Below are 16,722 nucleotides of genomic sequence, written 5' to 3'. Positions count from 1 at the left end.
TTGTAGACAGTCCTCCAAGAAGCAAGCTGTTTTCACTCTCCAGATCAGACCTCCTCCCTGGAACAAGACAATTTGTCCTATTTGAAACTGTTTTCTTAGCTGCGTAAGACAGAACAAAAACAAAAATAAATCTAAACATTTCTAGCAGAAGACACCCAACAGAGAAGTCTAATGTTGTAGCAAAGTGCAGCCAAACTCCCCAAACGAGAATTCTTCTCAAGCACTTCAAATTTTAAAAAAAAAAAAAAATTGCTAATAGAGAAACATTGCCCCTCATTCCAATGGTTTGTGGCACTGCAGCAGTGCTGAGGTCTCGGGGTTTGTCTGCCTTTGACCTGGAGCTGGGCAGTGCCAATGCGCAACAGTTCTTGCTCCTGCAGGGAAAATTCCTCCATGAACCAGGCCTTTGTTTTACCTCAGGCCTTGGCTGAGGGCTATAAAAGATACTGCTTCCTAGACACTGCTTGGTGACTTAACAAAAAAGCAAGTTTGAGAGCCTCAGGCTGCTCTCTGGGGAGCTCTTACTCATCCCTGGGGCTGTTGCTCTGCAGGGCTGCTATGGTGGGGTCTTTATCGGGGCCAGTATTCCCATCAGCAATAGGCCAGTGGCACCATCATCCAGAACCCCACGGTGCTTTAGAGCTGCAGACTAATGCCTAAGCCTCTCCATAAATATTCTGCAAGGACAAGACACATCTTCTGAAAGGGGGAAAACGCCAAAATGGCCATGCTCATCACCAGCTTTCCTCACAAAGAGGTAATTCCTCACTAATACTGACTATTTTATCCTGCTATGGAGACAGCTCTCTCCTGGTGAAACCCTGCTGGAGTCAGAAGAAACCCTCTGCTGCTTTTGCTGTTGTCAGATGGTGGGCCCCATCAACAGGGGTTCCTGATCTACCCAGCTTTAACCATCTGGAATGGAATCCTTTGAGAGCTGACTGAAGTAATAAAATTCCTCTTTCTATATTGCTTCATATATTACATTAGTTTCCCCCTTAATCTCACTGCAGTGCTGATGATTTATCACCTCAGGCCTCCAGTTTCCTGCAGACTCGACCTCAGTGCCTGGGTTTGCTCCTTCTCTTCCCTCCTTCAAGGAATTCAAAAGAAAATATAAACATTAAAAAACAACAACCCTTTACACTTTCATTAGTCACTCACTTTGCTTGCTACTCATGGTCTAATCCACAGTTAAACCTCAGTGTTTTATGCTAAATCACCCACTCTGGCACCTGACTCGCACACAGCCCAACCTCTGCCTTGAACATACCTCAGAATGGGGGGAGTCTCTCCTTTTGGCCTCTCTGCTCAGCTGTTACTCATTTATTAAAATATAAGCCAAATATACAATTATGCTGGAAGAAACATGTATCCTTGTTAGGCCTTTTTGGCTCTTATCCAGCAACTTTCAGGCAACGGGGATTTGTATTTTACTACACAAAGTTTCAGATTAATTCCTTACCCTTCCCCAGCCTCTGATGGAAGGAAGGGGAACAAGAAGGGTTTTCTCTGACCTCCACCTCATCCCCCATGAGACAGCACAGGAGCACACATCCTGGTCTGTCCTGGGTAACAGGGAGCAGTGACTTCTGAAAAGACAGCGTATGTCTTTTTATATGATATGGCACCATATCATCTCAGGCAGTGCAGCCCCTGCTAGCTTCCCAGAGCCAGGGGCATGGCACCAGAAACTATTCAAACACCTAACTCATGTTTTTTCAGGTAACATACAGCCCACCCCGCGTTTTCACTTGTATTTAGTGAGAATCAGATTCTAGGAACAAGCATGTCAACAAAACCAGATCAACATGCTCACTGGGAAGGTTAAGTCAACACAAGGGCATGTTTATTCAATTTTAATGTAAGTACAGTCATGGAAGTCTCTGCTGGGAAGGACACCTGGGTGCCTCTGGCCCTGTCTCCCATAAGAAGCAGGACTTTTGCCAATACTAGCTCAGATCATCCATTGTTTTGTCTAGCCAAGTCTTAAACCCCCTTAAGAGTCCCTGACATCTCTGTTCCAGTGCTGCACCACTGTTCTGTGGAGAAGCTTTTCCCAATGGCCACTCAGAACATCCCAACCACTCCTTGTGGCTGTTACCCATGGCTATGTCATCTATCACTGCAGAGGCCTCCACGTGCTCACCCTCACAGATCAGCTCATAGCAGCCTTTGGTGATGGTCCTTGTCACCCCTCCCTCCCCAGCAGCCAGGGCTCCACGAGCCCCAGAGACTCACTTCTCTTTGGGTTTCCCTGAAGTCTGTGGACTCAACACTGCTGCAAGCTATGATGGCTTAAGCACAGAGAGCTACAGGCAGTGAAAGGCACCAAGTGGATGTTTCCCTCCTATCTGGAGGCTCCAGCATGTCTCTGATGTCCTCTGAGCCCCACACTGAAATGACCTTTAGCCTTGGAAACTCTATTTTTGGCATGGTTTTTTTTCCTCCCTCTCCTTTTTCCATCCTGGACTTTGAACCTCCCTGTGATCTTGTCCGCATGATTGCATCATTCATGGCAGGTAAGGTCAGCATGAATAGAAGGAAGTACAAACAGCACTTCACACAGCACTCCAGCAGCTGGGAGAACCTGCAGCCAGCAGAGGTTATGGACCCAGTCAGGTCTAATAAAGACCTGCATCAGTGGAGGGGCAGGAACTACAATTGCGATTATTCATGTTGAAACAGAGGTCACTACGTCTCCTGCTTCAGTGGCAAATCTGAGCCCTGCGGAGTGTCTCGGGAGGAGGTTTCCTTTGTCCACAGCCAGGGCAGCCCAGCAAGGCTCTGCTGCAGGCTGCACAAAGGAAGAAATACCATGTGTTTTCCTTGTCACTGTAGCTCAGCACAAATGCAGAATATGTATGGAGAGAGGAAGGGAGGATTTTCCCTTATAGGACTGCACTGTAGTCCTGTGAGGCACTCGGATTTGGGGTCATTGTGGCCAGTACCAAGGAGTCACCATCCTGAATATCTAAGATCTGAATTCAGCTCCCCTCCTGGATGCCTTTAAACAATACCAGCCAGTGTATCCCTAGCCCCTGCATTTCCACATGGCTCCATCCTAGGAGTCCTTGCTGTGCAGGCGGCAGCGGTTCAAACCTCTGCTTGTTTCTGTCCCCAGCTGACTTGCCATGTAAGACAAGGAGAACAAGGGGACTGTTCAGGGCAGCTACTGCTCACCAGGTAGAGGTGGGACAAGGAGACTGTTTGCCTGAGGAAGACCACTGCTCTGGCAGGGGCTGCAGCAGTGCTGGCTGCCTTGTGGGACACCCTCTCCGTGGCATCAGTGCTTTTTGACAGGTGCCTCATGCAAGTGAGAACATTGCAAAATTCAGGACATCTGTACAAATTCCAGACTGATGCAGCTGCTGAAATGTAATTATGAAAAACATTAGTAATTGAATTGGGAAGGCATCACAAAACATCTAAGGAGAAAGAAAATAAACTGCAAGCACGTAACAGCCTCCACATGTCACTGGGACCAGCACAGTCTGCACCAGCTGAGGCACTGCTTCCGGAGAAGGAAAAACACTTCCAGGGGAGCAACTACACAGCTGGGGTCAAGCCCTTGTTCCCTGTCACAGTGCTGGTGAACCATGTGGGCCTCCCCTGCCACACAAAGATGGGTTTTCAGGGAGACTGAGTCCTCTGGCCACAGTTTGGGCTTCTGCACTTGTCAAAGCCTGGGACTGAAATATAATCAGCTGGAATGAGTCAGGAATACTCCTCAGCCCTGTTCAGAATAGGACCCATGGGCCACCAAGAATGCTTGCTTTCAGTCAGCACTTTGCTGAGCATCCCCAGACCTTACCACCACTACCAGGAGCTGCCAGACCCTGCCAGCCACATTCCACCCCAGTGCAGCCTCTGATAACAGCTGACCTGGCCCTTTGGTGCTGAGCTCTGCAGAGACACAGGGACAAACAAAGAGGCAGGTGATGACCAGTGTTGCCCACTGGACTCACCAGCATGGTCAAGGTTGTCAAACAATCACCCTCTCTTTTCCCGGTGTCTCTTTGGCTGCCCCCTGACAGGCATCCTAACACCAGTTTGGTGCAAAAAGCTGGGAAAAAGTTACCATTCCAGATCAAACAGCCCAGATCCAAGCCCCAGGTCATACATTTTGCAACTGTACTCACATGCAAAGCACATCTAGCCTCTTGCTGTACTTTCATAAAGCACATCCAGAAAGAAGATGCAACATATCCTGCATATCAGTGGAGACAAGACAGTTGGAGCAGCAATAAGAGATTATCCCACACGCATTCAACTGTTTCTACTTAACTGGTGGCTACTCAGCAGCAGGAACAGAGGATACCAAATCACTAAGTTCTGTCAATTCCTGTAACCCTCTCATCCCTCCCCAGCCACTTAAGGCTCTTTTAGGTGAAGGAAAAGGTTTATTGTGTTTTTTTCCCCTTCCTCCCCTACACTCTTTTTGTTTTATCCTGAGAAATGTAACTATAAAAGGTGTCAGCACAATGCTACACACATGTGGCTGATGGAGAAGCAAGCCGTAATTTCAGTCCCAAGACAAGGGGAAGCCAACGAGTCTTTCCCCATGTTTCAGCAAACTTCAGGTGAAGACCTCCAGGGTAAAGAAACAAAGAAAACACAAACCCTTGTACTTTGTTCACACCCTCAAGCAGCAAGGAGCCTTGGATCCTCGAGGTGACGCCTTTGGGGGTGCCCTGTCCCAATGCCGTGCGAAGACGGAGCGAGCCAGCAAGTACATCCAGCAGTGACTGTTCCCACCCACGTGGGATGCCTGCAGATGGTTTTTCCAGAAGGCCTTGGAGACAGCTTGAGGATTTTGCTGCTGAATCAGGCTTTCTGCAGCACAGGCAGAGCCCCTGCCGCTGGCACCGAGCCCTGCAGCTGCACAACGCCTGGCACATGCCGCCTGGGCTGCGCAGCCAACACGGACAATCCTGGGGTGACGCGGGCCCGCCGCAGCCGCTCACTCACTTCCAGCCGACGGCATCACTGGCGGCTTGCATGTTCTCAGCAGGAAAAGCTAAAAAATAGGCACCAGAGGACAAACCACAGGAAACACGTCCCTTTCTGGGACAGAAAGGACTTGTTGTACAGCACATGCCGTAGACATTGGAACACAGAGGAGGGGTGTAGATTTGGCACTTGAGTGCAAACACTATGTCCCTGCTGTGCCACATCGCTGGCCACCTTAGCCTCAAATATTTTGATTATTCATCTAAGAGTACATGTTCTGAAATATGTAATTGTCAGGCTTTCCTGAAAGCTCTTCAAATGAGGAGTGCCTTGGTCCTTCTTCACAGACAGTTTCCACCTGCAGGGAAAAACAGCCTTATCACTAAAAGCCTCATTTTCAGCTGCCACCAACTGTTTATCTCTGCAAAGCAAGCAGCCAGGGCCACTTTTCTTCCTGCTTTGCTGTAGCTTCTTCAGAGCAAGAACTTCTTGACCACGAAGGCAGCACGGACCTTGGCCAAGCTGTGTGCATGTGTACATTCCCCTTCCTTATTTTGCTTTGGAGCGAGTTGTCTTACACAAGACTAGGGGCAGCACGATACAATGCCCCCCCCCTCAGGTTTTGGTGTCTCCTGAAAAGCCCAGGGCCTGTGCACACCAGCTCTGGTGTTTAATGTCTGGCTCACAAGAACGCTGAGGCAAGGGCAGGACCAGTGCGACTTTGTGGCAGTATTTTCCTTTGTTGTGTTTCCAGAGCAGCTCCTCTCTTTTGGCAGACAGGAGGGGTGGGCAGGTAAAGCTGCTTCTGAGGGAGACACTCCGTCTCAAGTGTCTCACTCCAGCTGGCAAAGGCAGGGGACACACAAGTAGGAGCAGCAGCTCTGGAAAGGGAGTCAACAGGGGCAACCACAGGAAGACAGGGGAATAGGAGATTAAACCATCAGATCGAAAAGGAGCAATAAATCCCTGTTGGGGAATATAACTGGGGGGGTAGAGCAGGAACAGAATGCAGCTCAGTAATGAGGCAGATGGTGTTTTCTTTGGGATCTGCAAATCCATTTGGGCTTTTTAACAGACAAAGATGTCACACTATCCAGAAACCAGCTTGATACATGACCTACCTCCCTCTGCCTTCAGTGGCAGTAGCTGCTGAAACAGCAGCTCTGGCAGAGCCCACCTGGTTCAGCAGCACAGGCTGAGGCCAGTCTGCTCCACGGCTGAGTCCCTGCAGCACCCCTGCTCTGCTTGGGCCACAGAGACGAGGTGACAGCTGGGCTCAGTGTCACAGGCAGGGCTCCAGACATGAGGGGCTCTCTAGAACCATTAAAGGCTGAGGGCATCTGACAAAACAACATCTTGCTACAAGGATCCTTGGAGTACTGAGACTGTGGCTCCTCCATCAGGCAGGAAGGCTCCAGCCACGTGGTTTTCATCTGTAAGAGCTGCAGAGAGCAAAGTAGAGCATTCCAGGATATGACACCCTTGGAGCAGGGATGTTTCTACCAGCCATCAGCACTCATGTTCTGGCAGTACAGAGGCATTCTTGCAAAACTCTTCCAGGGAAGGAGAGGGAGGAAAAACAGCAAGCCACAGATGCTCATATCTAGCTCCCACCCCTCAGTTCCCTGTATTTCATTAGGCAAATAATACTCAGGGTCAATAGCATCAGCCTCTTTCCTGGAAATGAAAAAACTACAGCCAACTCTCAGGTTGCCAGGCTGGAGACCCGGGGGTGCAGCAGAGGTCCCTGCTCTGCAGTCAGCTTCTTGTGGTGTCTTTACACAGCAATGCTTCTGTGTCTCTCCTTTGCTGTGGTTTGGGTAACACACACATATGAAAGACAGGGCAAGAGCTCCCACCCACACACTTGGTTTCCTCATGGAAGCCTTGGCAGAAGAGCTCAGGAATAAATGGGTACCAAGTGGTGCATCAACCCTTTAAAACCCTCTCTTCCCATCAGCTGACATGGGCTCTCCTTGACTAGCAGTCAGCTCACACCATAGGTAGAGGGACAGGTACAGATCTCACCTAACAGCATTTCACAGTGTTCCTTCTGATGTAAAAGAGTCGAGACTGTGCCACACGCAACAGCTGTAGGCTGGTCTTGCATTGCCACTGTTCTTGCAACTGCACAAATATACTTACCTCTTTCTTGGCTGCACATCCATTTATGTGTTACCACGAGTTTTTCATGAACCATCAGATTTAGTTCCTGCATTTTCCCCTCTTGTAAAAGTTTTCATCATGCTTTAGGCTCAAGCTCTCTTGACTCTTCACAACCCATCTCTGGCCCTTTATTTCAGGCTGTTTGCTTACAGAGGGTCCTGTGTTTCTGGCTGGAGCTGGCATTGCACACAGTGTTAAGAAAACTCTGCAAGGTCAGGGCATTTTCTGAAAAGTAACAACAAATAGGCATGCATTGTTTAAAATGCATCTCAGACCTACAGTCACTAGAGGTGCTCTGCCTTGTCAGTCTTGCTTGCAAAGGACTGAGTACCAGCTCCTGTGCTTTGTCAAAGTGATGTTCCTGCCTTGCATGAAAAGATGCTTCAAAACACTTCTCTGTCCCAACTTCAAACAAAAACCCAACCAAACTAAAAAAATCGTGCTGCAGTCATAGAAACATCATGCAAATCCCCATGAGCTGATTTTTTTCTAGGGAGGTTCCTTACCTCTAACACTGCTGATAGAAAGTCAATATTTAACAGAACAGATGCCACAGAGATACAGTTCTGTTTCTGGAAATAAACCTGAAGGCCTTGGACAAGCCCTCACATCCCCAACATGATGAACTTACCACATGGCCCCAAGGACAGCCATAGCTGGATCTCAGAAAGCTGGCTGGGTTTATCTGCAGACTGGTGAGGAGACATGAGGGAGAATAACTCAGTAAGTTGCGGTCCTGAAAAGCTGTAGTAATTCCAGAGTCTGCATAAACATCCCTCCACCAAAAGACATTGCAAAACCCAAGGGACAACATCAACTTTCTCCACGTACTTTCAGTTAGGAAAACAAATTGCAGAGCAGAGGCCTTTCATAGTTTAAAGTAGCAATAAAGTGCCTTCAATGGTAACAATTCCTCAGCCCAGCTGAACAACACATGGCTTTCTAGAACTGTTGAGGCATGGCGTGTGTATATTTCTCTGGGATCCATTTTTTTCTTCTCTTCATTTGAATTCCCTCCAATCTTTTCATTTTAGTGACAGATAGATTGCAAGATGGATCCCAATAAAGAGCCACTTGAAGTTTTTCTTTCTCTCCTGTGACACCCAAGTAAGTATCTTTAACCACAAACTCACAGAAAAGATTGCATTGGATTTTCACCCATCCTCCCTCGAGGAGTGAACGTCTAAAAATTGATGACCAGTCTAAAATCCTTCTGAATATTTTACTGCATGCACAAACACCTATGGAGCAAAGTAGGCTATGGGAACTCTGTCAAGCAATCTAGAGCAGGGGAGCTGCAGGGAAGATGAAAGAACCAAGAAAAAAGTAAAAGGTTATAAGACATTACACAGGGAAACCAGCAGGAAGATGCATTTGCTCTGCCTTCACATGGGCATCTTCAACCACTGACAGTAACAGCCAGGACTACAATATTGGTTTTCTGATAGACAGGACTACTGAAAATTCCAAGCCTACCAGAATAGCACAAACCCCCCACAGATCTAAGCCACAAAAACTGTCACAAGCTGGTATTTCCCTCCTCTCTTCCCCAGCCTTTTTCCCAAAAAAGCTATTGAGTCAAAAAAAACCCATTTTGGTTTTTGTTTAAGGCAGTGGCTATTTTAAGTCTGAGTTACTTTGAAATAAAAATATAATTGTTTGCTCCCCCCCCCCCCACTGAAGGAAAGCAGTATTAAAACCCAATCTAATCTCCTTTGACACACAATGTAGGTGCAAGGAACTTGCATTTTCCCTGCAGAAGAATGCTGTGGGAAAGGCACCCCCCATACACATCTCCTGGGTTATGGGAACTGGAAGTAAACTTGAGGACCAGCTGAGAGATGCAATCAAAAGATTGGCTTTATTCTATTGTAGGAATATCCCTTTGACTGTGACCCTGCCATTTCAGTCCTGGTTTCTCTGGGGTACATCACGCCTAACATCTCCCACTGTACATCCCTGAGAGCAGAGGAAGTGCTGGCCTCCAAAGCGGTAACTGGGGTGAGTGCAGTCCTTTGTTTTTACCGGATATTTTCAGGGTAGCACAGAAAAAGCAATCACATCTGGGACCACCTCAAGGGGCTGCTGGCAAAAATCCAGAGGCTCCACAGAAGAAGCAGCAGATTGCGGATTTCGATGCCTTGGGCAGGATGTCTGTTTCCACAATGGCTGGGGAAGGAAGCAATATAAAGGGAGATGGTCTGATAAGAGCATGGCTATGATAAAAAGACTCTGTTCAGTATTAATTTATTTCAGCAAGAAGAAAGGTACCCACAGTCACTGGGTTACATACATTAGTCTCTTGCCTCAGTGAAAAGGGAACTGGTTAGTCTTGAGGCAATGTTGAATACTAAATTTTAAAACAAGTTAAAAATAGACAGAGAGCAGAATAGATGTGACAGACAGTGGGTTCTTCTCATTCATCCTGCAGTTTTGCAGAAAGTTGTTAAAATCATTTATTCATCAATTTCAATGTTGGTGGTTCTGTCCTGCTTTGTCCTGAGCAGAGGAAACTTAGCTGCAAGGTGAAGCTCTGTGCTTTGTGAAATCAAGCATCATTTCCACAATAAAAACTACCAGCCTTTAACTTACAAATTTGTTCTGCCACCCTTGGATAGCTGGGAACATTCCCATTAGTGAGCAAAGTGGCCTTACTGACTTGCCTATAAAGAGCTTTACTAAAATTTTTAAAAGCACTTTACCACGGGAACACTCCCCTCTTCTGGCTGCCAGCTGGTCTTTATGCCATCTTATGCCTTATTTTTTTACCAAGGGGAAAAAGATTTTGGAAGTAAAGTTTGAGGCCAGGATTCTCTGTTATAAACAAAGCCATCACAATGTGGTGGATAATCACATTCTCTCACTTCCCAGTATCAGCCCATGGCACGTTGTCCCACCTGGCCCCGGGTTCGGATCGTTTCACCTTTTCCAGGTGCAGTTTTATTTTGTGGATTCCTGTGTCAAATGCCAGCACGACGGCTGCCCCTGCACTGTTCGGACTTGAAGTTCCCTCTGGAGAAATTCTCAAAGGCTCGGAGGCAGGAGGCTAAGGCTACAGGCTGTGTCATGAGCTCCTCCTGGTGGTCAGGAATACTGGACTAACTTCCCTGTGTTAAGAGCTTAAGGATAAAAATACAGCTTTGAATAAAAACACAGCTTTCTGACATTATTCTCTTCTATACTCAAGAAACGTGTGAAGCGGAAGCATAAAATGAGCCACATATCCTGGGAGTGATGTAAAGGCTTTCATTCCTCACTGCTTGCAGATGTGGCTAAAGGGAATGAACACATCCTTATCCCATTTAAGGCTTTTTTCATAAAAATCACAAAGTTTCACATCTTATTCCTAGCAGAAGAAATAATTTCATTTTCTGTGCTTTCCAGTCTTGTATGACCCACAGCCAAGGAAATACATCCTCCCTAAATATTTATGTCTGTTGAAGCATTCTTCATGCTGAGTCTGCAGGGCAGCAAGAGGGAAAGAGGAAGGAGTTACCCCTACCATCTTCTGAGATTGGAATGGAATGGATAGAATGGGAAATTCTGCTCGACTCAAATAACATGGGTAAAAATACTACAGAAAGTTAAATTATAACTAATCCTGGCTCAAGGTGTTAACTAAATCTCTTTTTTAGGCACTGTACAAGCATCCAGCACCCAACAGCTGCCATCCCAGAAAGGATACATCACAAAGGACAAGCAGTAACCCCCAAGTGAAACAACAGGGAGGAAAGAAAGCAATATAAGAGTTTTTGCAAAGACTGCCACTAGCAATGGTCTCCACTCCCTTTCTGGCTGTCCATTAGAATATGACGTTATAGCACTGCAGAACACCTTCTGATTTCTTTATAAAGATATTTAAATATATGAATATGTGAATACATGTATAAATGAATTTATATTATTTTATTATACACACTCCACCAGCCAGGTCGTAGAAACATAATCTTGGCACCACATCTGCCTTTGCTCAGAACCTTGCCGTCAATAACTGACTTGATCTACTGGGAAATTTCAGAAAGAGGCATCAGGCAGTTTCTTAAGGGTGTGCTAGTAGAAATTGTTGTTAATCCTGCCCATTTTCTGTACACACCCAAGATGCCTCACATCAGAGCTATTAAACCCAGCAGCTTGCATTAGAAAGGCTCCTTTTAGAAATGTTTTTTCCAGGATATCCTTCTGATGACTTGGCACAGAATTATTCAACAGCTGACCTGAGTAACATCAGAGGGTTCATTTTTCCCCACAATCTTCAGCATACTTTCCTTTTTTTTTCATTTGCTGCTTCTACATGATCACTGTCCCTTATTCCACACAGGAAGTGCAAACTATGGGCTTCCAAAACCTAGATTTTGCTCAGGTGCTGTCATAGAGAAAGAGAGAGAAGTGGATTACACCATGGATCAGAGGCACAGCCTGGCCCTGTGTCCAACTGCATTCCTGTGTAGACAGTATTTACCTCAGAAGTCAATCCCTACCTGTGGGAAAAACATGAAGTAATTAAGTAAGCTGCATACACATGGACACAAATATGCACCTTTTCTTCTGCACACCTCTAAGATACCTTGCAAAATAAAAGTGATGCAGGTTCTATGTTTGAAAGTGATCTAAAAGTCCCTTGCCACAACATCTCCAAGAGAGAAAAACCTCTTTTTCTAAATTTTACTGTTACACTTTAACTTCCCAAGTATTGATGTTCTTGATGATGATCTTGATGGTGTTGATTTGAAAGTTCTTTGGGCTGTTGAGTTTTACCAGCTGTTCACAGGTGTGCCAACCTTTGGGCATTGCATTATTTAGCATCTTAGAATATCAATAGCATTTGAGGAGACAGGAAAATCAGCTAGTAAGAGTTGCATTCAGAAACATCCCCAAAGATTTGGAATATTTGAAAAATGTAGAAAGGAAGGCCGGAGATGTCTTAGTACATATGAGAATCACATCAGAGAAAAGGACTCAGTACTTCAATGCAGAAACACTGCAAAGCATAGCCAAACAAATTAAGTGGAGAAGAAGTAAAAATCATCATAGATCCCTAAAATGCTCACTGAGATTCTGTAGCCTCCAGCTACAAAAACTAAAAATCTATAGAAATAATGCATTTAAGATTTATTAGATTTTTGACTTTTAACTTGTATCAAACTTGGTTGCAACAGTAGACTAGTCAAAACATGAAAAGTTAAATAGACAAAAAAAAAAAAAAAAATTTAGTCAGGAAATATCCTCCAATTCAGATCCTTTGCAAAACCAGCCAGAATCATTATAGCCCAATCTTCTTCAAGCAGAGGGATCCAGAGTTTTTAAACAATTCTCCACAAGAGATGTTTGGATTAGATGTTTTTATACAAAAACGAAATGTGTCTGTTCAACCTCCTTCCATCCCGTTACCGCAGTGACAGAAATCCTGATGATTCAGTGCCGCTCACACTGCTTTCCAGGCAAAGCTGCTACATTACTATGTGACTCAAACATTGGACAAAGCTACATTCCACTCAGTTTCAAAGTAACAAACGGAGAATGAAACATACCAAAATGGCAATCGTTTAGAAAGAACTTTTCCAAAATTGCCAAATGGAGAGGTTCCCTCCATATTATGCCAGTAGTGTAAGTGAAAAATTTGTTTGGAAAAGCAAGACTTTAGTAACACTTCAAAATGCTCAAAACCCAAGCTGACCCCAGAGGTTGCATTTATAAGAAAGCTCACACCATTCCAGGTAGCAGGTGTAATTTTTTGTCACGTTTATCACAGGAATATGCTTAACCTCTCCAGACCTGACATCCGTACAAAGGACAAGAGGAGGCCACGGAAGGAAGGGAATACCAAAACCCCTTCCCCATCGGGCCACAGTCCCCAGCGGGCAGTGGCTGGGGATGGGAGCCATCCTCTCAGATGACCCTGGTGAGACTGGTCAGGCCTCAGCCTGGCTGTTGCTTATGCCCACACACAGGGGAACACAGGGATGTCTTTCACGATTCCACCCTTTCCATGCTCTGCACACCACAGGGGCTGCCAGGGCTGGAATACTCTGCTGACTTTGGATTACTCTGACCCCTTCCCTCACCAGTACATCCCTGAGGCCCTCAACACATTAGCAAAACAAAGGTTAACATTCAGCATCGAAATCCAAAGCCTTCCCCTACAATGAATTCCTGCATAGGAGAAACCAACTCCCAGGCAGCAGAGAGGGTCATCTTGCCTCCCTCCCACAACAGGCTAGGAGGCAGCAAGATCACTTTTCTCCACAAAAACACTGGGAGGTCTGGATCATCCTAAGTCTTGGCCACGGATCCCAAAAGAGCAAACCGCAGCATCACTTGGAAACCCCTAGAAGAACATATTTAAAGATATGTCACTACATCAGCTGAGGCATTAATACTAACCTCATCAGAATTGTCATATGCATGTTCAGTATATGAGCTGGTTAGAAATAAAGGGTAGACAAGGTGTGCAAATCTAAGCAGATTCTTCCCTAAAAAAAAAAAAACCAAACAAACAGTGGTGCTTCCAGCAGAAACGAGCCCTATTTTGGCCCTGATACTTGCAGTGATTCCTATCACCTTAGTTGAAGTATTTCAGGTATTAAGCCTATTCAGCTCAACTCCTTCATGCAGGTGAGAGTGAAAAAATCTAGTATTCCTGTAGCTAATTCATAAAAAATCACTTCATTTTATACATATGACTTCCTTTCTATTCTCTACCACTCTGTACATTTTGATCTGATTAGTCAACATGACATCTTTAAGACATCAAGTTATACCACAACCTGTGCTCTAGTGCTTCAGCTAATGACTGGAGGTATGGGCTCCACAGAATGTTTAACAGATCAGTGATTTCTTTTTTGTGTTGTTCCCAATCTTTCAGTCCTTTTCAGTGAACCACAACAGGGTGGCACAGAACAGTAACTCCGCTTTTTCTTCAAGCCACGAGCTGTAAAATACAGCAAGAGTTCGCATCAGTGAGGAAAAAAAATATAGAAATGGCTAAATGTCCTGACCGAGTGGAAAAGAATTTAAGTATTTTAAGAGTATTGACAGCACTATTTTGGTGTCTATTGAAATGTATAATAAAAGGATTAGCAAAGACATTCCTTTAATCATAGCTAATATTACTGGAGTTTGGTAGCTGCCATTTTATACCATTCAAAATTCTTTGAGATTAGAGGCAACAGAAAATGAATAGCAACACTACTGAAAGCAGTCTATAAGCTACGAGGGCATAGCAGTGGCCCTGTATTGAGAGTGCATAAGGTTTGTATGGAGGAAGTGTCCTACATCAGAACCATGAGTGTTACACAGGAATTCCCACTCTCCAAATACTTCAGTTGTTCCAGTACAGATCACTTGCCCTTACAAACCTCATTCATAAGGAAACTGGGATGTTTAACATGAAGTATCTTTCAGGGTTCTGTACAAACTGAACTTCCTAAAGTGAAATCCTCTTAATAGTGGAGAAAATGCATTAACAGAACCAGTGTCTAAAGTAACTTCCTGTAGCACCAGAAGAGGCAGGTTATACAGTGTTTTTGAGTTTTCCCAAAGCATGTCACCAATTCCTCTTTTCTGAGCTGCTGCAAAATCTTGGGGGAAAAGGGATCCTTCACATGCCATGTCCCATTTAATGCTTGGTCTCCCTCCCCAGACTGCAACAGTTCAGCATCACTTGTGGTGCTTAATGACAGGCACAGCTCTCCAGCAGTCTTTGCAATATCATCAACTCTATTCACAGTAGTGGACTGCACAGCTCATAGATTTGTCTTCTCCCCACTCCCAGGAGACCTGGGCTGAATATGAACAGACTTGGAAGCAAAATGGTTCCTCTCAAGGAGGAACTTCATCTGACCAATCACTTCTGACATTACTTTTAGGACAGCTGGCATGGCAAATACACTTTGAATACTCTCCTTCCAGAGGTGCAATGCTTTAACACATGGGAACAGGTCTGTCCAGTAACCACATCATGATGGAATTTAAAACCCTTTCTACAAGGGCTGGCTGAGCACAGGAAATTTTTTACTAGGCCAGAACTATTCAAAGACCTTTTGTAAAAAAGTAAAAAACCCTTTGTAACTAGGAATCAGCTTAAGAATGAAGCACAAGATCTAGTGTCTTCTTCGAACTATTACTAGGCTGAAATTGCTGCCGCCAAGTTAAACCAAATTTTCCATAGCCTACATCCTATTTTAGGAGAGCAGAGTAGCAGTTTCTAGAGTTTTGCTGGCTTTTAGCTTAACCAGAACAAAAAGCCAACTTGTATCTTTATGACTTACCACCAAGGTGTATGATTCACGGGCACATGTTTCTTCCAGATAGATACTACATTCTCCGAGTATGGATGGGAACTTTACTCACACTCATTGCAGCAAAAATTTCTTACAAGAAATAAACTTTGGGGCGAAGCATCACAAACAAGCAGGTTCTTTGTATACTGGTTTTTTTTTAGTTGACTTATATGTTCCAAAGTAGAATATTTTTTCCAAGACCAAAGCAAATACAGCAGAAGCAGTACAGATAAATAGATCTATTAAGCCAAACACAATTCTTCAAAAATTTGCAGTAGTTATTCTAAAGACTGAATATAATTGGCTTTAGAGAAATCAGGCCTTAGTCTAGACAAAGCAAACTGTGCTATTAGCCAGCTGTTAGGTGGAATACTGAGCTCTGGCAATGACAGATTTTATTCACTGGCTTGATCACCAGCTGTTTTTTCTGCAGGTAAAAACTTCAGTCACTACCATTGTAGAAACCAATGTGTCTAACAATCCTGGCTGTATCAGAAGGAGTAACAATAACATTCTAGTTTTACAGTTGCAGTCCCCATTAACTCTTGGCTTGGGACAGCTGACATTACTTACCAGCACTAAAAAGTGTAATTTCAAGAGCTCCCAGGACAAATACTTGTATACAAAGAAAAAACTAAGTTGCTACAGAAACTAACACTCAGCATGATTGACTTCACCATATTCATGCTATTAGTCAGGTTTTCATCATCAATCTGATGTTCCACCTAAACAAAATGAACTAGAAAAGGTTTGGTTGAACATGTTAACTAATGAGCTGCCACCACAAAAGCCTCACAATTTAAGCAAGTCAGGACAAACCCTCTAGAGAGAGCTGAACTTCACTAAATGTACAGAAATTAAAAGCCAGTCTGTAGGCACTTTACAAGGGGGTACTTTATCTCAAACACAGCAGAATACTGTTAATTAAAAACCAAAATCAGTAACTTTAGTCTTCAGATACCAAGAAGGGTATCTTGTTCATTCCCTGACTTTAGAAATTCAATTCTTTTGCTGGATTTGGTAGCTTTGAAATCTTTAAAATCCATCTGTCCCTTAGGAAAGAACAATCCAGGTAATTATTTCTCCATCCTCTGCAAACAGAAAAGCAGAAGACCAGAAACTCTGACTTTTAATGAAAATATGGCTCCAGCTGCTGAAGGCTATCCAGTAGCATTTAAAGCAGCACTTGAGACATTTCATGTTTTCCAGTGTATTACTGTATTATCCACTGTCACAGAAAAAAATCTCTGAAGTGTCACTGGCAAAAAACAGAAGGCCAAATAGTAAAGTTGCTTTCGTAGGTTTTTATATGGGTATTAAACTC

The sequence above is a fragment of the Corvus kubaryi genome, unplaced genomic scaffold (assembly GCF_017639235.1).
Source record: "Corvus kubaryi isolate FWS band 111438036 unplaced genomic scaffold, C.kubaryi_AGA036_p1.0 64936, whole genome shotgun sequence".
NCBI lineage: Eukaryota > Metazoa > Chordata > Aves > Passeriformes > Corvidae > Corvus > Corvus kubaryi.
This window is presented reverse-complemented; position numbering follows the sequence as displayed.